We start from the raw sequence: 25,791 nt of genomic DNA, 5'->3' as shown, positions 1-25,791 counted from the left end.
CTTCTTTTCTCCTTGTATTAATCTTTTGGAAACTTCAAGAGTTGATGTTAGATACGCTCATAATAGAAAGAAGTCCGACATTAGAGAAGGCACGATAAGATTAGAAGAAGGGAAATTTTCCTACGCATCATTCAGTCTCTAATCCAGCATAGCGGTGCACTTCACTACTATGAATTAAAAACTACTCAATGTGCTTGATGTGAACTTATTATTCTCGGAAATTAACCTAGCGCTCTGATACCAACTTTGTCACGACTACAGTCTAGACACTACACGAGACCTACGTCGTTGACCTCTTAGAGGTCGCAGACAAGCCTTCGTATGTCATTCTTACTTCGTCTATGTTAATTTTAGCGGAAAATTTGAAACTTCTTGTTTCTTAACATACATAATATTCATGGTATTAGATTCATAAATTTTCACCATCAACCATCTATCATAAAGATCATTAAAAGAAAGAAAAAGTTCAATATTGAATTAAATATATACTTGCCAAAATGGCACCAAAAAAATGTCTAAACAATAGCGGAAAGAAACACTAGTGGAACATATTCCACTAGCTCAATCCTATAACTAAGCTAGAATATAATAGGCAAGCATCCTTGAAATCATGAGGCCATACAAAGTCCGTATGAATGCCCCACATCTGGATAGTTTCAGCGTCAACCTGTAGCTCTAGCGTCCACCTGTGCCTGCACCTAAAATTGTAGATTTGTATGGGATTAGTACACACTTGTACTAAGTATGGGTATATGCAAGCACACACCAAGGACATGCATTATTAAGAATAGCTCTTTCCTAACAACATGATTATTGAAAGTCAAGTATGTGGACTTGCGAAATTGGGATTAGGAAAGTAAGTGAGATTTCCAAATCTGGACTAGGAAAGTGAGTGAACTTTCCTAATTTGGATTAGCAAAGTCATTTCATGAGCGTAACATGCATCATCATACTTAGCATACTACACATAACACATAACACCTTGCACATATCACATAACATATTGCATATAGCACATAACATTTTTCATATCATTCGTTCATGAGCCATGAGACCTTGGAATCATGGACTTGACATCAAGACTTCCCAAAAATGAGGTCTCAACATATGGGACCTCAACTAGGGAGCCTTGTTTATCAAACACCGAGTTTGCTTCATTCATTCATACGTACTTCATTTCATTTAATTCATAGGCTAGTGTAAACACAAGTTATACATAGAATGTAGTTTAATATTTCATCGGGTTCGCTGTGCAATGATCAAGAATGACCTAGTGTCATTACTTAAATATAGCTCACCTCTTTATTATCTTATCCTAACACTTTTGGTATCTTTCATTTCATTATGTCCATCAAGTGAGGATGGCCTCATTCATTAATGGGGAACTTTAACTTTAACCAACATAGATCATGTAAGCATCATGAAATCCAGTGTCATGAAACCCCACACCGAAAAGAGGTAGAATCACCGGCCAAAGTGAACCAAAGCATGCTAGCGTACATGGGAATGTAACCTCGCCAAATCCCTATATTGGCATTATAGGTTTGAAGACTAGAATATATAAGGATACCCATACTCGGCATGCTGGACAGTCTCATGTTATGATAGTTACGTGAACCTCTGCCCTTCCTGAAAGAAGGCATCACCACTCAAAGCTAGTCTATCGGTGCTCAATATAAAGTTCCATTACATTCAACTCATACGTCATGGAAGCTGGCTATTAGTATGAGAAAATCATAGATAAATAGATGATTTTCATCTCATTATTAGTATTAAGTGTGTTAATCTCAATACTTTCATTAGAGTGTTGATAGAGACTGGTCTCTTCATTAACTTTACACTTTCATAGGTGAGTACGTTTTGGTAACATTTACTTAGGCTCATTTGAGATTGCTCTCATCTTTTATATTAACCTCATATCATTTTGCCACCATATTGATTAACATGAGCACATTTGCTCTTCATAATTGCTCATACAATTTTACGTGAATGTTCATTTCATCATATGCCAATGCACTTGGCCATTTAGTGTGTTTCTCACTCTTACTTAACCGTTCTACGGTTTCATCATTTCATCATTTCTTTGTTTATTTCATCATTTTATTGGTCATTTCACATACACCAATGCACTTCGCCATTTAGTGTGTTTCACACTCTTTCTTCACCCTTTCAGGGTTACATTATTTTATTACATACATCTTAGGTTCACTTAGTTTTAAATGTATGCTAGACTTATGAGTCTATACATACAAACCATAGGACTTCATTCATAATTTGTCTTTGTGCTTCATATTTTGCCGAAGAATATGTGGTACAAGACTTATGCCTATTGTATATATGCACAGATATCGATTTCGATCTTTATAGGCAACATTCATTAAATATTTACTTACGTATGAGTTATATGTCAATATGTATTTGGGCATGGGAACCCAATTTAGAATCCCTTGGACAACACTTAATCTTATTTTAAACTCGACAATCGCATTTTTTCAGATTTGGGGGACCGTAGTGCGATCCCCATCAACCCCATAATATTTTCTCTCTTTTTCCCTCCCTTTTTCGTTTAAGTCAAAGAGGTTATGGGTTAAATCACCCACAACCTCATTATTTTTATTTTTATTTATCTCATAAATTGCTTACCTATCCAAGAGGTTGTGGGTTCAATCCACACTCTCCACATTTATTTTCTCCTTTATTTTTCTTTAAACTCTCTCATCCATTCAAGAGGTTGTGGGTTCAATCCACACTCACCACATCTATTATTCCTTGTATTTTTCTCAAGAAATTTCTATCAAAATTTAATTTATTTATTTCATGTGTTCAATCCCCAATGACCTCACATTTAAAAAAAATAAAAGAAGCTCATTATTTTAGAAGTTGGCTCCAATCCATTTTTATCTTAATCTTTTGTTGATTTTTTAGTAGCTTTCATGTAATGATGTATTGGGTTCAATCCTTGGTGATCTAACTTATTTTACATTCATTTTTTATTGCATTTTGTACAATTTTGTTTGGCAAAACTTAACCTACCAGATGCTGGAAATTTGTTCACTATTTTTAGATTCTTTTTATCATCATTCATATGCTAATTCTTAAAGAATTTTGTGGATCATTTAGTGCATCTTTAATTGTAATATTTTTATTATTATATTCAACCAATAATTACCATTTCATCCAAAAACATTACATTACTTTTACTACTCATTATTAACACAAACATACGCGCATAAAATTCAATCATAAAAACATATCATTTTTCACATATTTTCGGTTGACATAACTTACCATGCTTACAATTCCAAAAACATAATCAAGAATACATTATCACGAAAAATCAAACTTCATGCTTAAACTACAAGCAAACATACAAAAAACATGATCTCTATCCTATTTCAAAATGAGATCAAAGGATACTAGGGACAAGGAGTTCGACAAGAATGGGAACAACCCTAGTTTTCGAGTAGATTCATCAGAGCCTTAAGGGTCTCTCAAGAAAGGGACCAAGAGTAAGAAAACCTATACCTTTTATGCTGTAACCTCGAAGTTCTGCCAAAAATCTACTCCAAATATCACGTCCAAATCCCCTATACGTCTACACCAACTCGACGGACAAACTTCTTTTTGCCTACGTGATGGATTTCATTTGTTCTCTTATATTTTCATTTTGAGTTCTTCAAGTGTGAAGAACTTTTGTTTACCTACTGTTTTTTGAAGTTATTTGCGAGAGTGAATCATGAGTGAGAATTATAGAGGCGAGAGAGAGAGAGAGATGAGCGTGGGAGAGAAGAGTTTTCTTAGGATTAGGAGCCTAGTTTAGGATTTAGTCAAATAATGTTTTTACTTAATTATTAAAAATCCGATTTAATTTTTTTTAAATAATCTAATAAATAATTAATATAAATTAATAACTTCAATTTACCAACTTAAATTAAAAACAATTTAATTCATTGCTTCCACCAAAGTTCAAACCCGGGTGGAGCAAGAGTTGACTTCAAGAGCTAAATTTCGGCCCTCTCTCCCCAAAAGTCCCCTTCAACTTATTAATTAAATAATTTATTATATATTTAGGGTAATTACAATATTACCCTTAGCCTGGAAAAGGACCATTTTACCCGTAGACCCTCCAAACCTAAGATTTTCCCTTTTTTAGTCCGGTAAAGACTCCTACAAGTAAAACATCGTATTCGAGAGCCCTACATGGTTGGACACAACCTTTCCTAGATCAACTAACTCCCCTAGTTAGTTGGATTGCATGTATCAAGGGTTCCGAGGTCCGGTTTTATGCACATCAATTTGTGTGAACCTTGTCTAATCATTGGCATTCTAGGCACATTAAGCATTACTTAGCATATCAATTTTTAGGGTTGTTACAACCACAAATCTCACTTCAATTCAGACGGAGTTCGCTAGTCTACAAGATGATGTAGATGTTCTTTTTGAATGCGGGAGAATGAGTTGGAGCAGGCCCTAACAAAGTTGGCTAAAGATACTATCCTTGAAACCTTCTTTAAGGCACATTCAGAGACACAGCCCGCGCCCATAGGTGATTGTGTTAAGAGAAACCACTCTATCATCCACGTTGAGGCCGGTAATGAGGATCGTGCTGGCAAAAGGAAGTGTATGTAGGTGGAGCAGGCTAGGAGGGCCTCGATAGTAAATGAAGATATGCGCCATAGAAGGGTGCAAAAGTTGGATGTTGGGGCATCCAGTTCTTGGCCCATGAGTGGAGTAGTGAGCACTAGTGATGGTGCAGATAGAGTTTTTGATGGTACTACCGATGGTGTCATCCTTAGAATGTGAGCACTTCTGATTGTGACCAAATTGCTGACTTTGACAATGTCATACTATTTTGTTAGTGGTGGGGTAAATTTACAGTTAATTCCCAATATTCTCTTAGGGTTTTCTTGCCTTTGTTCTTTTTCCCCAAGAGACACTTTAATTATTTGTTGAACCGGCATGTATTAGTAAGTGTATGTGTTGAAGCATTAATCATTTAATCCTGATGGCTAATCAAAAATAAGACTGGCCAAATAAAAGTGCTTTCATGTATAAGCTGATAATTTGAATGTGTTGGCTCTAAACATTATATGATATAGCACCAACTGCATGACATGTAACTAAAATTTCAACTAGGAATTCTGATAATCTGATAAAGAAATGATTTGCCAAGTAAGTGTGAGAATATTTGTTTTTTTAACTGTTGGTTCCTTACTATAGCTTGCCCGGTTAGTCCTACTAAAGAAACCTGCTCTAGAAGCTAGGAAGTGATCATACGCATTTTTTCACAATAGTCCACTATTAGCCTAAAGGAGTTTGACCAAATGAAGTTAATGTTCACCTCGATCCAAATACTTAGAACCTTTAATTAACAATTTCTTTCTAATTGACTAACCCACCTTCCTAGTATCTATTATTTTGGCCCCAGTCCCTCCTTGAACATGTGCACCTTGACATCGTCAAAAATCCTAAGTTGAGGGTGGTTTATGCATAAGTGTCTTGTCTTGGCCATGACCCAACATCGGGTATTGTGCCCCTCGACTCTTGGAAATGACATGAGTTTAAGGTGGCTATTAAAAGAAAAAATCTAAAGAAAATGGGTGTGAAAAGAGTTGGGTGTTAAAAAGAAAAGAATAAATAAAGAAGAGGATGTCACTTTGTGAAAATGAATGAAAAATTGAAAGGTATGAAAAAGAAGAAAAATATGAGGAAAAGCTACAAAACTGAAAGTCGCATCTAAGGATTAAATGAATCAATGAAAACAAGACAAAAATAAATAGGGCATCAAAAATAGACCAAAAAGAGGTGGAAGAGATAGATATATTATGAATAAAGGTAGATAATTAATAAATGTACCCAAATGTACCACAACTAACCCTGAGCCTTCGTTACAAACCAAGAAAGTCCTACTATGATCATAGAGTCTAGTTTGAAGAACCTAAGCAGCGAAGATAAGGGCAAGCATATGGCATCGAGAACTAATTGTATTTAATATTATTTGTGAGCGTGATTATTGAAATATATACTTGTATACACATTTCAAAATCATTGCGTGAAAATAGAGGATTTCATTTGAAGTGAGGGCACTAGTTACATTACGAGAGAAATAGTACCTTGTTTATAGGAAAAGTCATGGAGGTGTTTGTTTATTGGTAAATTTGTGTCATGATGTGATCCGCATGAGTTAACTTGCCGAGACTGATACATAGTCCTTAACCCAAACAAGTAAGGGTCGGGATAGATTTCCATATGATTGCTCGAACAGAAATTTCCTACTTCTAGGCAAGTTTCCTTTAGGGTCGTAGTGCGTCGCTTCAAAACAAACAACAATTTTTTGTTGAGGTTGTTGATGTACCGTGAGTTCATGATATTTCTATTTCATTTCACTTAAGAATTGTGTGTGTCTACAACCTTTTTGTATTGGCTTTAATAAGTTTAATATCATGTTTTGCCGGAAAGATGTTCAGGCGTAAACGAAGGAGACAACTGAAAAAGTGCAGAATAAGGTACCTACGGAGGCAATCGACCAATTATCAATCCATTGAAATCCAGTAGATGATGATCGTAGATGAGGAGCCTAGCCATTGGAATAAATCGTGGAATTCTGACTAAGTGTTGAACCACGACAGGCATTTACCTGTCAATTGATTGATGGACTGTACTGGTAAACCGTAGATTGATACTGCGATGATTCGAGTACATGATAATTTAAGAGTCTAAGTATGGAGTCACGAATGAGAATCGACGAAGTGTTGATTGGTTGATGGACCATTATATTTGTACGTCGTTTGATTCACAGAAGATGCAATTAGAAGGCTGAAATATTTTTCTTAGTCTTGGCTGACTGAACAGAAATATGGGCCATTGATTGCTCGATTTTCTTTTAGTTGGTCTCGTAGATTGAAGACGTGTTCTTGAATAAACTTTACTTATTTTCACTCTTTTTAATTAGCATTTTGTCTTACATATAAAGGGCATAAATCTTCGATTTTAGGGTTAGCTACGACTAATATTGTTCTAGTTTTTGTTTTTTAGATTAGTTTTGTATCTTTGAAAAATAATTGATTTCCAGATATAGTTTTGAAGCTTTTGGTTTTCTATTCATGTTCAATTTCGGGGTTTACTATTTTTATTACGTAAGTTCAAGATTTCATCATCAATTAAGATGAATTAGGTTCTTCCTTATATGGGGAACTAAATCTACAACTAGGATTGTGGGAACCATGGAAGATTAACAATGTATGAATTGTAATTAACCGATTCTTGAATAGAGTTTTTGCATGCATTTGATGATTCTTCAATTTAAAAGTCGTTTTAACAAGTGCACGCTTTAGAACTTTCCTTGTTCTACTTTCCAGACCAAGGAGGTAGTTAGTAAGAAAATAATTATCAATATACATTAAGAGTGATACTATCTAAAAGGATAATGTCGATTGGTGAGAGGGTTGGAACTAAGTCATCCATCGATGTGATGTATAATATGAGTTAAGCGCTAGTGATAGTAAATAATAAACACGTAGTCAAACCAATATGAACGGTGAAAATATATAATTGTAGGACCACGGGTTTAGAGATACATAACTTATTACTTTGCATGTAATACACTAGGAAAGGATTGATATTACTTGTGAACTCTTGGGAAATAGTCACGTCCTAGTTATTTTCTCATCCTGATAACAACCAAAGTCAACTATTGTGCGCTTGTTACTCACATAATTGAAAGAATCTGTTTCCCCAACACCCCCCCCCCCCCCCATTTACTTAATCATTTCGGAAATACTTTGACTAAAAAGATATAATCATAGGTTAAAGTAAAGTCTAAACCCTATTACTTGTGGGTTCAATTCTAACCTATTTATTGGGATTTTTAGTTGATAACAATCATTTATGCTTCTTTACGGAGGTGTTTTTCAGTGTATGACACCAGTAAAAAGTTAGTGACTTACGAAGCCTCCATATACTGATCGTAGGTGGAGTGACGGGCCGTGCTGAACCTTCATAGGTCTTGTTAAAGACTCTTCCAATGGAGGCCAATCCCCAAGGAATAAGTGCCGACCTACAAAGCATTGTTAGGGCTGTAAGTGGACTAACTTCCATAAGTGGATCCTTCGTAAGTCACACTTCTTGGAAGCTTGGGGTTTAAGCCATGGGTTCTCCTCAAGTACCCTTAGGGTGGTCCTTGGAAGTCACACCCAAATTGTTTAACTCCCTTATCTATGTACTATGGTCCCCTATAAAATCTTTAGACTTCATACTAAACACCAATCCAATAAAAACGCACTAGAAAACACTACCACTAAAACGACTAGTTTCCGAAAGTTTTGGTAATCTCTTGACGTTTGACCTTAAAACTCCTTAGACAAAAATTTATAAGATATTTCTAATCTTTTAATCAGGTTTATCAGCTCATAAACACACGTGAAACTCTAGTGAAGATCTAGTTAATCCTACGTTGTTATTAGGGTCCTTATGGTATCCCCCACTTGGGAACTTTCGTCTTTGAATGACACTTTAAGCATACCGAGGTTAGTGACACAATACAAAGATCCCACCACAAAAAAGGAAATCATCAAATTAAGGGTATATAGTTCATAGAAAATACTAACTCCACAAAAAAATACCGTTTAACACAACAAGCAAGTAGGAGATATATCTACAAACTTACTATGCATAAAAATTTCAAAGTCTTTTATTCATTGGAGAAACTTCTAATTATAACCTTAAACATTCTCATCGAATAATCGTAAAGCAAAATATGCAATTACCTTCAAAAACACAAATTCGCATGACAAACATTTCAACCCATTAGGCAAATGAGAAAATCATACTATGTGCACACTTGACATGAGAAAATAAAGATAATCTACTAATTTTATGATTTAAAATTCATATCATCAAGAACATGGATAACATATGGAGAACATGCAACTCATAATCATGCTCGTGACTCTTAAACATGAATAGTCTACCAGGAACTATTGTTTTCAACATTGAATAGCAATATTATGAAAAGACAAGGATACTCTCATGATCGTATTCTTCAACATACTTTCTCCAACTTAAAAAAACCTCACCTAAAGGAACACATCATGGAAATCTCCATACACATTAACACACAGAGGAATTATCACTTACCAGAACCTTCATTCGGAACCAGTCCCATTCCTTTTTTTTCTTGTAAAGCATAGAAAGAAGTCTCTTTTTTAATACCAAGATTTTGTCCATCATGAGAAGATTGTTTGACCTCTCTTCCTTTTATCATCTGTGCTAGACAATCTCTCATCCTATGACCCTTATCCCCACACCTTAAGAACCCATGTGCACAGGAAAGTAACTTACCCAAATGTTGCCTTAAACACTTGGCACATCTAGATTTTCAAATGAAAAACCACCTTCCTTTCCTTGATCATTAGAGTTAGACACCTCATATTTCTTAAACATAGGGGATTCTTGGTAATAAAACCTCTTCTTAATCATAGGTTGACTTGGTTCATCGGATCTAGAACTCTTCCATTCCTTGTTATTTTCCTCAATCTTAGCCTCTTCCATGGATTGAGCATGCACCGTGAGTCTAGACATATTCATGTCATCATAAAGCATTGTCGGATGACATCTTGTTTAACCAAGTCAGATATCCCTGTCACAACCTACTCATCTCATCTCTTGAGTTTGACACTAAAGAAGGGGCATACTCAGATAATTGAGTGAATTTAAATGAGTACTCTTGCACACTCATGCTACCTTGCCTAAGGTTTATAAACTCCTAATCTTTCACCGCACTCTTCTCTCAGAGAAACTATATACAAAGGAATGCTTTCTTAAAATCTTTTCATTTTGATCACTTGTTTCTATAACACTCATTGCCTTATACACTTCATCCAAGAACTCTTGGGGATCCTTTCAAACCTTAGTACCTAGGATAATCGGAGGATTCATCCTTATAAAGTATCTTTACCTAGATGTTGTACTTCCCTCATTGGCATTCACCTTGTTCCCATCATCCCTATTAGCTTAGGCAGTCATAGCCTAAATATGAGTTATGATGGATTGATCTTGAGTCATCATGGCTTGACTTATCAATACCATAGTAGCTTTAAATTCCTCTTGAGTTACATATGTTTGGGCTATTAGAACTTGCTCACCTGGAAGAGTTTGTCCATCTCAAGGACCTTGGGGAGGAACCTCTCATTCACAATCTCCCGTCCACTCTCCGAGCGGGTCTTTCTCTCATACTCATATCCTATTAAGATAAGGGTAGGATTAGGAAGAGACACTTGTAGAACTTAACTCTAAGGCACGACTTTTAGAATTTAAAAGAAGTGTAACTTCTAACATCTTATAGTCTCTCACTCATAGATATATCGCGACTCACACCAATGAACAGGATTTTACTAGACGTGGGCAATAAGACTGTCGCGGGTTTTCTGCACGACCTAAAAAATCTTTTGGTATTTTGAGTTTTAAGGAGTCACCACCTAAAGAATTAAGGCATATTAGGGCAAGATTGTGAGCATATAAAATGATAGAACGAGCCATAGATCGGGGTAAGATTGTGAGCATACAAAGTGATAATAACAAAACAAAGATTAATTATGAAGGCAAAAATATGATATGAAGTAAATTTTAGTGTTGAACTAAAATTAGAGTGATCGATTATTAGTGACATAAAAGGATTTTTTTTAAATTTTATTTTCAAGTAGCAAAGAGTATTATCTACATACACATATATTTCAAACAATAGAGAATTTAATTATTAATGCAAAATATAACTTAGGACAACAAATTTTATTTATTTAGGAAAAAAATTTAATTTTGAGGACAACAATAGATTTAATGTGAAGCATTAGAAGAATATTATGAGTACGGGAAATTATTTTAAACAATGTTTAACATGCAATAAATAGTTAATTGGGAGCATTTCATAATAGAAAATTTATTTATTAATGCTGAAATTGTGTTTAAGAGATAGTAAATTTATTAGATTCAGTAAATCAATAGGAATTATTTATCCTTTTTTTAAAAAAAATAATCAAAGATATGCACAACTAATTTTATTTTAGTTATTGATATGCTGAAAAATTTAAAAGCCTATTGACATGATCTCTAGGGGTTTAACATACTAAAATGACAAAGTAAAGAAACAAATCAATTATGACCCTGCTAAAATTAGTTAAACATGTTTTCGAAATGATTTAATAATAAAAACATTTAAATAAAACCTATAGGCCTGATTTCTAACTCCAAATGACATATGAATGCATAACACGCAAAATATTATAAAATTAACTTCAAACAATAATTAAGAAAATTAACTAAATGATTGAGCGAATATGATTTGCTTTATTTTTATTTTTTTTTGGTTAGATCTAAAAAATTATTTTATTACATAAACATTTATCACACATATTATGAACGTATAGACGTGCTTTTAAAAACAATCAAGTTTGCAATAAAAAATGATTAACACATAATTCCCCCACCCTAGGTGATCCCCCGAATTGCTTTATATATAAGAGTTGTTTTAGAGTTATACACATATTTAATAACAAATGAAAATATACACAAAATTAAAATAAACAAAGCTTTGTCCGAAATTTCTTCTAGGCCACTCTTTCTCATCTTGAACTTTAAGTCCAAAACCTTCTAGAATAAACAAGGTGACACGTATACAATGGAAGAATGATTGTAATGTAAAATAATCATAGTAACCAATTACTCTCATATATACATATATAAACCGCACACGTAAGAAATAAAAAGGACAAAACATAGGCATAGACATATTAACAAACATCGGGGAAAATATAAGGAGTGCTTCCTCACAACAATAATAATAACTGCAAAATCAAAATATTAAAAATAATAGAGGGCTGACTAATAGTATAATGTTATTTAAGAATACTAATCGGTTAAGCAGAAAAGAAACAGTATCAATGAAAAAAGTTGACACGACCTTTACTCGAACAAAAACAAAGTAGCAAAGTAGCACTTGAAGGTTATCAGAAACTTATTTTTTTCAAGAGTAGCAACAGAGCAATGAGAGAGTTATGAAGTCTAGCTATTGTGTTTGAGAGAAAATAAATTAGTTTAGTGTTAATTGGGAGAATGTCTTCTTCTCAAAGATGTGAATGTAAGTTATAAAAGAATGAAAAGTGTCTCTTATATAGTAGAAGAGGGAGAAAAAAATAAGGATAACAAATATTTAAATAAAATCAATTAATTATCATTTTTTTCCTTATTCAAAAGAAGGTTCAAATCAGCCAAATTATTTAAATATTTTTTACCAACTATAAGCAAGTAATAAAATAAGAAAAGTAATATATTTCTTTAAATAAAGAGGAGCCAAAATCCGGAAAATTTTTAAAATGCTCTTACCAAAAATAAATAAGTAATAATAAAGTTAGGAAGAAAATATTCTTTTACCTTAAATAATGAAGATCCAAACAAACTCTTTTTAACATATATAAAGAAGTAAAAAATCAGATTAGGAAGAGTAATATAGTTTTCCTAAAATAAAGAGGGGCCAAAATCAGAAAAAAAAATTATAAAAAATTATTACCAAATATGAACAGGTAAGAATTATATTTTCCATAAATAAAGAAGTGAAAAAAAAAATTTTATTTGCATTCGTTTTACAAAATATAAGGTATTTTTACCAAAATAGGAGCAAGTAATAGTTAGCATGTTATAATTAAACACTATTAGACACAAGGAAATAAAATACATATATCAATTTACAGCATTACAATCCTCACAGTCAAAGTGAATAAATCAATCAAATTATTTATTTATTTATTTCATACCAAAACAATATGAAAAATAAAAAAAAAATTGTCCAACTTTAAGCTAAGAGTGACAAACAAATAATCATGTTTGCATCTACCATAAGAAAACTATCAATTAATTTATTATGATTCAAACAAGAAGCAAGACTAATTAACAAGAAGGGATATATAACGAATTTCTAAGAGCAATGATCAGTCAACATACCAATAGCCAAAAATCATTAACAATTGACAACAAAAATATAATAAAGTAATTAAAATCACAAAGATTTATCTTACGCATAAATAACAAACATGAAATGCACATTAGGAAGAAATGAACATTATAAAAACCAAACCTGGACGGATCCATAAGGATCCGTCATAAGCTCTTCGGAAGACATGTCAGATTTCAATTTTTTCCGTCAATATTTTCCTTGCTGCTCGGAAAAAATGGAGATGAGAGGAGGCGAGACGGCACTGGCTCTAACTTTTCGCTGGCGGCTGCTGCTTCCTCGCTGCTATAGATGTTGTTTTCTGTCGGTCGTCGTCCGTTGCTCGCCTGCAAAAAAAATGGAGAGAAAGAAGGGGAAGAGAAGGAGAAGGGAAGAAAGAAATGGGGAAAAGAGAGCGATGAGAACTAAGAGAGGAGGGCTGACCTTGAGAGAGGAAATGGGGAGGGGACCGGTTGTCCGCTGCTGCACGTGTTGTTGGAGCTGCTGCCAGTCGCTGTTTTTTGCAGCTGCCGGTGGTTTCCAGTCATGTTGTACCTGCAGGAGAAGAAAAAGGGAGGGATAATAGAGAAGCGAAACGGGGGGAGGAAGAGGAACGATGGAGAGGGAAAGGGGAAGAGGGAGACGATTGGAGAGAAGGGAAGAAGGGGAGAGGAAGAGGGATAAAGAGGCGGCTGCTGGCTAGCCGGGGAAAAAAGAAGAGGGGTCGCCTGGGAGGGAGAGGGAGGGGGGAGGCGGCTGCCGGAAAAGAATGGGGAGAGAGAGGGGCTGGCGGCGGATGCTGCCAAGGAGAGGGAGGGAGAAGAGAGTGAAAAATTGAAAATCTTCTTAGGTTTAGATCTTTGATAGTTCAAAATTGAGAAAAAGAAGGATTTTATCTTAACCGTTGACTTAATAAGGGATGAATGGTTAAGATTCGATTAATAAAATAGATGGATTAAATTAAAAGATGTGACATATTGAAATCAGATTGGATTGAATATGGAATGGCTACAATTGCAAATAATACTAGAATTCAAATGAAATGGTGGGTATGATCGGAATAAATTTTTTTTAGTGGATTGGCTAGAATTGAAAGAAATTAGAATAGAATAGGCTAGAATTTAAATAATTTTAAGCAAAGTATAGGAATTACTATTTAATTAAAATACTACATATATTAATTTTTTTTATATAATTGAAAATCATTTAAATTTTAAAACATGTGAAATTCATTAATAATTTTAAAATATTATAATGATATTTACGATAATTTTATAAAGTAAACGATACTAAAATATATAATTTTTTGAAAAATTGACTAAAGTAGAAAAGATTCGGAGTATGAGTAGCAAAGGATTGATAGGTTCTTTGTTGAGATAGATGATAGCATGATAATTGTAATCAATGGGAAATCAATCATATCTACAAATTCTAAATAAAATGTTATATTATAAATAGATATAGTATTACCAACAATGATAAAATATGAGTTCTAAATAAAATGACAAGAGGTAATAAGAAGCGTATCTGCTTTGAGACGTCCTCATAGACTTTGGCTTAACTTGTTGGAGAATTGCAACCCATCTCCGAAGGTTAAAGTCAACCTCAAATAGATATCATAGTATAGTGATATAATAATATAAGGAAAATGTTTGGTTGTAAGGAGAGTCTAAACGTCATTTTAAGGTGGACGAGCCTAAGTGTCATTTTAAGGCGGACGGCCTAAATATCTTATAAAGCGGACGAGCCTAAAAGTAGTTTTCAGGCGGATGGCCTAAATGTTCTTATAAGGCAGACGAGCCTAGAAGTCCTATAAGGAGGACGAGCTTAAACTTCGTATTTTAAGGCGAACGAGCCTAGATGTCGCATTGTAAGGGGGACGAGCCTATAAGTCTCATTTCAAGGCTGACGATCCTAAATGTCGCATTGTAAGGCAGAGGATCCTAGAATTCCTATTCTTAGGAGGATGACCCTAAATGCAGAGACAGTAGGTCACAGTGGCAAGTTGAATCCGAAGATATCTTCATGGTAGTCTTAATGGTACCTGAGTAGCCGAATGATAATGTGAGTAGCCATGAATCTGACAGAACTTTTGTTTGTAAGCAAGGTAACAACTGTTCAGAAGGCGACTTTGTCTGTAATCTCCACAACTGTAACTTGTAATAGAATGGTTAGAGCAAAATAAGCGGTAAATGTAAACATGATGCAACTTCCCATATTGAACATGAATGTTTGCCTTAAGACCATGCAAAATGATGTGTTAGGCTATGATGTATAGGGCAATGATACGCAAAATAGATCCTCTGGTCATGAAAATGTTGTCTGAAGGCCATGAAAATGACGTCTTTAGACTATGAAACCTTCGAATCATGATTGACAGAAATTAAACCCTTAGGCCATGATATGATGTCCGGAGATCGTGAAAGATGATGCCTTAGGAACATGACAAGCATAAAATAAGTCCTCAGGCCATTACATGAAGTCCGCAAGCCATGAAAGATGATGCCTTTGGAGGATGAAGCCTTTGGAATATAAGTAATGTGTAAAGAGGTGCATTTTCTATTGATACTTGTTACTTGATTTGTTTCACGAACATGCAAACTTCGAGCACGACGCAATCTTGGGCTTATGCAAACTCGGGCACGATGCAGTCTCTTGCACAATGCAATGATGAATTTCTTCGAGCACATGCATTATCGGGTACAATGCAATTATGCATTTCTTCCGGCACATGAATTATCGGGCACATGCAATAATGCATTACTTCGGGCACATGCAATATCGAGCACATGCGATGATGCATTTTTGTGGGCACATGCAATATCGGGCACATGCAATGATGCATTTCTTTGGGCACATGCAAATTGAGTGTGGGTGCAAATGATGCAATATTGGGCAGAACGTAATTCACCAGCATAGCAGGTTCTAGAAGGCGTACAATAGCATTGGCGTCCGCCTTATATGAAGGTTCGAGTGTCATTTGTCGGGCTCAAAAGTGGTATGATGATTTTTGATGTTGCCTTTCTATATGTAACTGTATTTTCTACTTTCAATGAAAAATAGTTAGTTTAAAGGGGGAGGTTGATCTGTATCCATGATTTGGCATTGCGTGCTCCATTGGTGTCTGATAGGATGTTCTTTGGAGTGTTGTCAAAAATTTTGAGATCCCCTCAAAATTTCTGCCCCAGTGTTGAACTTTTGTAGCTTGACTCTTGAATTTGTTTTTATTTTATTTTATTTTATTATTTTATTATAAACTCTCCAAAAATTTCTACCCAGTCTTGATTTTCAACAATTTTGAGATCCTCTCAAAGTTCTTCCTTAGTTTTTGAGAAGTAATGTTTTCGATAGAATTTATGAGTTTAAAAAATTGCCCCAGTATGGAGATGTGCAAGTAGAAATATTGATGGAATTTTTTAGATCCTCTCAAATATTCTGCCGCAGTTATCAATAGAAAGGGAAAATCAATGTTTTTTATTATGGTAAGACCGAACCCCCATACGAGCGCCTACGTATCCCTTCTTAAATGGAAATTAGGTCTGACGTAGTTCCAAATTACATAAGCGAGATATTGAGAACATTCTTGAGCAGCAACTGAATGGTAGATTTTGACCAACTTTATTTGCCCATATGTTATCATAGGTGTCTAAATGTGGAAAACATGAACTTAAATGGCTCAAGCCTTATTCAGGAGACTGGATCAAGTAGACTTTGGTGCGTTCACATTTGAACTTCGTCTATTTCAAAGTCCTCCAAGCGTATGGCCTTAGTATCAATTAGCTATTGAATTTTATCTTTCAGATCACGACATTGTTCTATTGTACGTCCTTCCATTCCTGAATGATAAGCAGAAATCTCGGAGGGTTATATCCACGATACACGCGTAGTCATATTTATTTCGTTCATAGGAGCTATGTCACCATCTATACTCCACTTTTCATAAAAGTTGGCCTATAGGCTCAGTCAGAGTACTATAAGTCTTGTCAAGTCCCTCCTCAACCTTGAAGAGGTTTTTGCGGATTTGCAGTCGAGTGATGACTTTGGCATTGTGGCCAGGATATGTGTGTTGTTGATATGGCGGAGGAGGTATTTGGTACAGAGATATTAGATATGGAAGGATTGGGAATGGTATGAGCGGCGCATGATGCCAGGGAACTTGGTGCAGAGGTGTTTCGTATTCAGGAGCTTGCATAGTGGGATGATGTGGGAGTGAAGTAAGGTATGGAGGTTAAGTAGCATATGCATGATGCTGCGGAGGATATGGGTAATTTTGAAAGTATATAATTTTTGAGGTATTTGAATGGAGCTCGGTTGACTTTGAGAGGTAGAGTAATATGGAGGAGGATTATTTTAAAGAGTGACTTGACTTGTGAAAGGTGACATGTCCATGTTTGTCTCCATAGTTGGATTGGCGGACAGTAACAGCTTTGCCTATTCGCACATGTCCAACAACTCTTCTTCTAACTTCTTTATTTTTTGCGCAAGGTTTGATACCAACTTGTCTGAAAGGCACTTCTTTTCAATAGTTTTTCACATAACCTTAGCATTAGTCACTTTCATATTTTCTTTGCAATTCTCAGTCAGAATAGGAGGAAATGAACCCTTTGATCGCATGTGGTAAACCATTGTCTACAGATGAACCATTGAGAAAGGGTTAAGAAAAAAAATAAAAGCAAAACAAAGCCCAAGTTAGAAAATTGCATAAATTGGGATATCAAACACGTTATTTTAAGATAAACTCACTAAATGAAAAGGAGCCTCGTTGAGCTAGAGGTAGGCCTAAGCGACTCATAAGTGATGCACAATAATTACTTCAAGCCTTATTTGCCAATTTGACGTTTAGATTAGAAGAAACAAAAAGTTTCATTTATTATAAAATTCAAACAACACACCATAAAATAACTGAAATAAACTTAGGGAAAAGGGATAACATGGGAGAAATCATCCTAAATTCTGAAATCTTGGAGGTATCGACTCCAAGAGCTTGGCGCCAGTTGACATCTTGTGATTGGAGGGACATCTTGTCTCATGTTCAACACACTCTGTGCCAATATGTTTTCTCTTTCATCGGCAAGCCCATGGTATTCTTCTCCACTTGATATTGGGACTTCATATTCTATCAAGATCCACATGTGATACTCATGAGTACATAAAGCTTGTCGTGCACCAATTGGACTGGTCAACACACGCTCCCATCGTCGAAGTATGTTGCGGACTTGTGGTTTATCTAGTCCAAACTCATACTTAAATAGCTCCAAGTCAGATCGGAGTGGTATGATTTGAGTTTTCCCAAATTGGTGAAGTAATAAAAGAGGCGCATACAGTTGGACACTCTTAAAGACAATAAGCTCGATGAAGTATCGGTCGTCCCCTCTTACTATGAAATTAGGCGTGGACAACCAATGAAGCTTCCATTGAACTCGGTGGCTCTCAAGCTCAGTCAGAAATATCTGCTAGTCCATAAATCCTACATGTGCGGCAAAACGGGCCAACCTTCTTGGATGGTTAGCAGTTTTGTTTCCTTGACAAAGATAGGTATCTACCACGTTAGATCGCTTGTGGAAGTGATTGATAGCCTATAGTTGATGTAGAAAGTTGCATCATTCGAAGACATTCTACCATCAACACATGCTGACAGGCTTCTCATTATCTCTGCCAGGATCATGGGCACTATGGTTTTCCTAGGCTCTCCCCCTCTTTGAGCTAGGTCTCGAACCACGTACCTTAGACATGTATCGATTCTTCCCCTTGATTTAGGAAAAAACAAAAGATCCCAATAAGGCGATGGCAAAGGCATCCAGACGATACCTTTCTCATTCTTCGACGGAGCACACAAATATATGGTCATAAATGTAGTAGCCATCATCTCGGCCGAATCGTGAGTATAAGAAGTCTAAATGAGTCCACCCAAGGTCTAAAGAAGTCCAGGTTTGTTTTACTGCATCCCTATACCTTTTATAAATTCCCTTGATAATGGCTTATAAGGTACCATCATTTGACACTCATGGATGGAAGGTCGATGAAACCGCTAATTTCTTTAATTGTTGGTGTCAATTTGCAATCTTTAAACTTGAACACCATCCTCACAGGGTCCCAAAACACTAGTAGAGACCTAGTAAGGTAAGGGTTAGGTGTGACAAAAATAAGAAATGTGTGGCCACCCAACAATTGATGAATCTCATATTCCCTATCTCTCATTATATCCATCCACCATTATTTAAGTCTCTGACTCACCTCTGTCACCATTTGAGGGTTTGGGGGTTCATACTCATCAATGACTCTGCAAATAAAACAATAAAGAACTTCTAAACTCCATTTTGGCAACATTGGTTTGATTTAATCATTATACTCACATTGACACATAACTATGCAATTTGTCTAAAGGGTGTTGTAGCCATTAAGACGAGAGGGTTTCTACTAATTATGTAGATTGACACCAAGGGTCAAACCACCTAGGGCTTATGCAACATGTATGACCTAACTAGGACTTCTAAGAGTTGGCTTGACACGGACTTGAAATGGATTCTATGCGAGAGGCTCGTGGTTTCGCGATAGTAAAACTATTAGTTACTTCTACGCATATGCCGACTGTCTATAATGAGTATTTGAATAGAATTGGAGTAGTTATGAGAGGTTCAAAAGCATAACATCACGAGAACAAAATATAAAAGAAGAGGGTTTCAATTGGGGGATGTATGAGCAGAATGTCAGTTTTCAAAACAATAAACACTTAACATTTAAATTGGAAAGTGATAACATGTAGGCAGTTTATAAAACAATAAGTAAATAAATAAGTATAAATCAATAAAAGAAAGTAAACATATAAATATACTAAAAAAATCACGCAAATAAAAAGAGGTATGGGATTTTAAACATGTAAGTAACAAATAAGGGAAAAGGGAAAAGTTGAAACATGGTAATAAATAATTAAGGAAGAGGGAAGGGGTGAGACATGGAAAGAAGACAGTAAATAAGGAAACAAAACGATAACTAAACACGGAAAGCACCTAACAAATAGTGAAATAACCAAAAAAAGTAAACCCCACATAAATAAGCATGAAACACGTAATGGTAAGAACCTAATATCCCTAGCAGGGTCGTCATTCGGTCGAGCCCCATTTTTTGCAAAAATAGGTTTTGTGCACGACCTAACAACTCTTTTAGGATTTCGAGTTTTAAGAGTCGTCACCTAACGAATTAAGGCGAGTTAGGGAACCTATCTAAGCTAACTAAGTCTAGCTAAGGTAAAAGAGCCAGAGATCAGGGTAAGGGTTCAAATTATCTCGAGGGCAAGGTGTTAGGCATCCCCCGAGTTCCACAAATGTGGATCCCGTCCGTATCTCATGCAATCTATGTGGGCGTTACAAGTAGCAAATAGGGTCACTTCATTTATTACTTTATTTAAGCTTGCTAAGTAATAACAAATATAAAACAATTAAGACTATTCTATTATTTTTATTAATTTAAATATGAGAGTCCAAGCGATAACAATAAAATAGATATACTAAACAATAAATAAAGAGATAAGCGAGAGGATAGAAAAGAGACAAATAATTAAGCAAACAATTTTATTTTTCTTAAAACTAACCCAAACAAACATAATTATTAAATAAGTAAAAGGGTAAATGGGGAAGGGAGACTCAAAAAAGACTTTTGGATCAGGACTCGACTTTTTTTTTCGTTTTCCGATAGACTGCCGTATAAGGACAGAAAAAAACTAAAGTTTGTCTTGCAAGCTTCAGTCGATGTCATCATCTCCGTAGGGACAACTACCCCTACTCAACCACCGCATGCATAAGATACCTAAAGGTGCTTAATTGTCCCAACTTAATGTCCAAGAGGCATTGGACTCTTAAAGAGTGGGTTTAGACAAAAATAGAATATAAGGCCCTCCTAGACACCAAGTCAAACAAACAAGGCAAACAAGACAGACATTTTAGCAGTACAGTCTCAATTTGGCCTCTAAAAATCATTTAGGCATGCTTGTAAACAACACATAATGGTGAAGGTTCTGATGCTAAGATTGTGAGCATATATAATGATAATAACGAAGAAAATATTAATTTTGAAGGCAAAAAATATGACATGAAGTACATTTTAGTATTGAACTAAAATTACAGTGATCGATTATTAGTGACATAAAAGATTTTATTTTATTTTATTTTCAAGTAGAAAAGAGTATGATCTACATACACACATATTTAAAACAACAGAGAATTTAATTATTAATGCAAAATATAACTTAGGACAACAAATTTTATTTATTCAGGGAAAAAAATTATTTTTGAGAACAACAATAGATTTAATGCAAAAAATTATTTTTTTAGAAAAGAAGCAGTAGAAAAATATTATGAGTACGGGAAATTATTTTAAATAATGTTTAACATGCAATAATTGGTTAATTGAGAGCATTTCATAATAGAAAATTTATTTATTTATGCAGAAATTATGTTTAAGAGATAGTAAATTTATCAGTGCAATAAATCAATATGAATTATTTATCCTTTAAAAAAAAGACAAAAATATGCACAGCGAATTTTATTTTAGTTATTGATATGCTGAAAATTTACAAGCCTATGGACATGATCTCTAGAGGTTTAACACACTAAAATGACAAAGTAATGAAACAAATCAATTATGACCCTACTAAAATTAGTTAAACATGATTTCTAAGTGATTTAAAACTCAAAAAATCTATAGGCCTGATTTCTAACTCCAAATGACATATGATATGCTTCAATTATTTATTTATTTTTATTTTATTTTTTGGTTAGATCTAAAAATTTATTTTATTACATAATCATTTATCACACAAATTAAGAACGTATAGGCATGCTTTTAAACACAAACAAGTTTACAATAAAAACTTATTAACACATAGTTCCCCCTCCCTAGGTGATCCCCCGAAAGGCTTCATATATAAGAGTTGTTTTAGAGTTATACTCATATTGTAATAACAAATGAAAACATACACAATATTAATATAAAAAAAAACATTGTCCGAAATTTCTTCTAGGCCTCTCTTCCACATCTTGAACTTTAAGTCAAAAACCTGCTAGAATAAATAAGGTGACACGTATACAATGGAAGAATGATTGTAATGTAAAATAATCATAGTAACCAATTACTCTCATATATACATATATAAACAACACACGTAAGACATAAAAAGGACAAAATATAGCCATAAACATATTAACACACATAGGGGAAAGGATAAGGAGTTCTTCCTCACAAAATAATAATAAATGCAAAATAAAAAAAATTAAAAATAATAGAGGGCTCACTAATACTATAATGTTATTTAAGAATACTAATCAGTTAAGCAGAAAATAAAATAGTAGCAATGAAACGAGTTGATCTAATCTTTACTTGAACAAAAGCAAAGTAGCACTTGAAAGTTATCAGAAACTTATTTTTTTTCAAGAGTAGCAACAGAGCAATAAGAAGAGTTAAGAAGTCTAGATCTTGTGTTGAGAGAGAATAAATGAGTTTAGTGTTGGTTGGGAGAATGTCTTCTTCTCAAAGATGCGAATGTATGTTATAAAAGAACTAAAAGGGTCACTTTTATAGTAGAAGAGGGAGGAATATATTAGGAAAAGAAATATTTAAAGAAAATCAATTAATTATCAGTTTTTCCTTATTCAAAAGAAGGTTCAAATCATCAAAATTATTTAAATATTTTTTACCAACTATAAGCAAGTAATAAAATAAGAAACGTAATATATTTCTTAAAATAAAGAGGAGCAAAAATAAGGAAAATAATTAAAATGCTCTTACAAAAAATAAATTAGTAATAATAAAGTTAGGAAGACAATATTCTTTTACCTTAAATAATAAAGATCCAAACAAACTCTTTTAACATATATAAAGAAGTAAGAAATCAGATTAGGAAGACAAATATAATTTTCCTTAAATAAAGAGGGGCCAAAATAAGAAAAAAAATAAAAAAGATCATTACCAAATATGAAATGGTAAGAAATATAGTTTCCATAAATAAAGATGTATGAAAAAAATATATTTATTTTACATTCATTTTACAAAATATAAGGTATTTTTACCAAAATAGGAGCAAGTAATTGTTAGCATGCTATAATTAAACACTATTAGACACAAGGGAATAAAATACTTATATCAATTTACAGCATTACAATCCTCACAGTTAAAGTGAATAAATCAACCAAATTATTTATTTATTTATTTCATACCAAAACAATATGACAAATAAAAAATATTCATCCAACTTTAAGTTATGAGTGACAAAAAAAATCATGTTTGCATCTAACATAAGAAAACTATCAACTAATTTATCATGATTCAAACAAGAAGTAGGACTAATTAACAAGGATGAATATATAACGGATTACTAAGACCAATGATCAGTCAACATACCAATAGCCAAAAATCATTAACAATTGACAACAAAAATATGATAAAGTAATTAAAATCACCAAGATTTATCTTACGCATGAATAACAAACAGGAAATGCACATTAGGAAAAAATGAACATTAGAAAAACCATACCTGGACGGATCCATAAGGATCCGTCATAACCTCTTTTGAAGACTTGTCAGATTTCACTATTTTCTTTGCGGAATTTATGGCCAACATTGTCTGTCAACCGGAGATCCTCGCCTGGATGCTAATGTTGTTAGTTCCTCGACAAGCTGCTACTTGGAAAAAATGGAGATGAGAGGAGGCGAGGCGGCACTGGCTCTAGCTTTTTGCTGGCGGCTGCTGCTTCCTCACTGCTAGAGATGATGTTTTATGTCTGTTGTCGTCCGTTGCTCGCCTGCCAAAAAAATTGAGAGAAAGAAGGAGAAGGGAAGAAAGAAATGGGGAAAAGAGAGCGATGAGAACTAAGAGAGGAGGGCTTGCCTGGAGAGAGGAAACGGGGAGGGGAGCGGCTGTCCGTTGCTGCTGGTGTTGTCGGAGCTGCTGCATGTCGTTGTTTGTTGCAGCTGCCGGTGGTTTCCCATCGTGCTGTTCTTACAGGAGAATGAAAAGGGAGAGAAAACAGAGAGGGGAAACGGGGGGAGGAAGAGGAACAATGGAGAGGGAGAGGGGAAGGGGGAGACGATTGTAGAAAACGGAAGAAGGGGGAGAGAAAGAGATAGAAAGAGGCGGCCAGCAGTTGTTGATTGGCTGTGGAAAAAAGAAGAGGGGTCGCTGGGGAGAGAGAGGGTGAGGGGAGACGGCTGCCGGAAAAGAATGGGGATAGAGAGGGGCTGGCGGCTGATGCTGCCAAGGAGTGGGAGGGATAAGAGCGTGAAAAATTGAAAATCTGCTTAGGTTTAGATGTTTGATAGTTAAAAATAGAGAAAAAGAAGGATTTTTATCTCAACCGTTGATTTAATAAAAGATAAATGGTTAAGATTATATTAATAAAATAGATGGATGAGATTAAAAGATGAGATGTATTGAAATCATATTATATTGAATATGGAATGGCTACAATTGCAATTAAAAAATGGCTAGAATTGAAATAAAATTGTGGTTATGATTGGAATAAAATTTGAAGTGGAGTGGCTAGAATTTAAATAAATTAGAATAGAATAGGCTAGAATTAATATAATTTTAAGCAAAGTGTAGGAATTACTATTTAATTAAAATACTACATATATAAACTATTTTTATATAATTGAAAATCATTTAAATTTAAAAACATTTGAAATTCATTAATAATTTTAAAATATTATAATAATATATACGATAATTTTATAAAGTAAACGATACTAAAATATATAATTTTAAAAAAAACAGACTAAAGTACAAAAGATTCGGAGTATGAGTAGCAAAGAATTGATACGGTCTTTGTTATGATAGATGATAACATGATAATTGTAATCAAGGGCCAATCGATCATATCTTCAAATTCTAAATAAAATGTTTTTTTATAAATAGATAAAGTATGACCAACAATCATAAAATATGAGTTCTAAATAAAATGACAAGAGGTGATAAGAAGCGTATCTGTTTTGAGACGTCCTCATAGACTTTGGCTTAACTTGTAGGAGAATTGCAACCCATCTCCGAAGTTTAAAGTCACCCTCCAATAGATATCATAGTATAGCGATATAATAATATAAGGAAAATGTCTGGTTGTAAGGAGAGTCTAATTTTAAGGGGGACGAGCCTAAGTGTCATTTTAAGGCGGACAACCTAAATATCTTATAAAGTGGACGAACATAAATGTCCTCTGAGGCGGACGAGCCTAAAAGTAGTTTTGAGGCGGACGACCTAAATGTTCTTTTAAGGCGGACGAGCCTAGAAATCCTATAAGGAGGATGAGCTTAAGCGTCGCATTGTAAGGCGGACTAGCCTAGATGTCGCATTGTAAGAGGGACGAGCCTAGAAGTCGCATTGTAAGGATGACGATCCTAAATGTCGCATTATAAGGCGGACGAGCCTAGAAGTCCTATTGTAAGGCGGACAAGCCTAAATAAAGAGACAGTAGGTCACAGTGGCGAGTTCAATCCGAATATATCTTCATGGTAGACTTAATGGTAGTTGAGTAGCCGAATGATAATGTGAGTAGCCATGAATTTGACGGAACTTTTGTTTGTAAGTAAGGTAACAAACGTTCAGAAGGCGACATTTTATGTTATCTGCACAACTGTAACTTGTAATAGAATAATTAGAGCAAAATAAGTGGTAAATGTAAACATGATGCAATTTCCCATATTGACCATGAATGTTTGCCGTAAGACCATGCAAAATGATGTGTTAGGCTATGATGTATAGGGTCATGATACGCAAAATGTATCCTCAGGTCATGAAAATGTTGTCTACAGGCTATGAAATAACGCCT

The sequence above is a fragment of the Solanum lycopersicum genome, chromosome 2 (genome assembly GCF_036512215.1).
Source record: "Solanum lycopersicum chromosome 2, SLM_r2.1".
Classification (NCBI taxonomy): Eukaryota; Viridiplantae; Streptophyta; class Magnoliopsida; order Solanales; family Solanaceae; genus Solanum; species Solanum lycopersicum.
The sequence above is the reverse complement of the archived record's forward strand: the minus strand, read 5'-3'. Positions refer to the sequence as shown.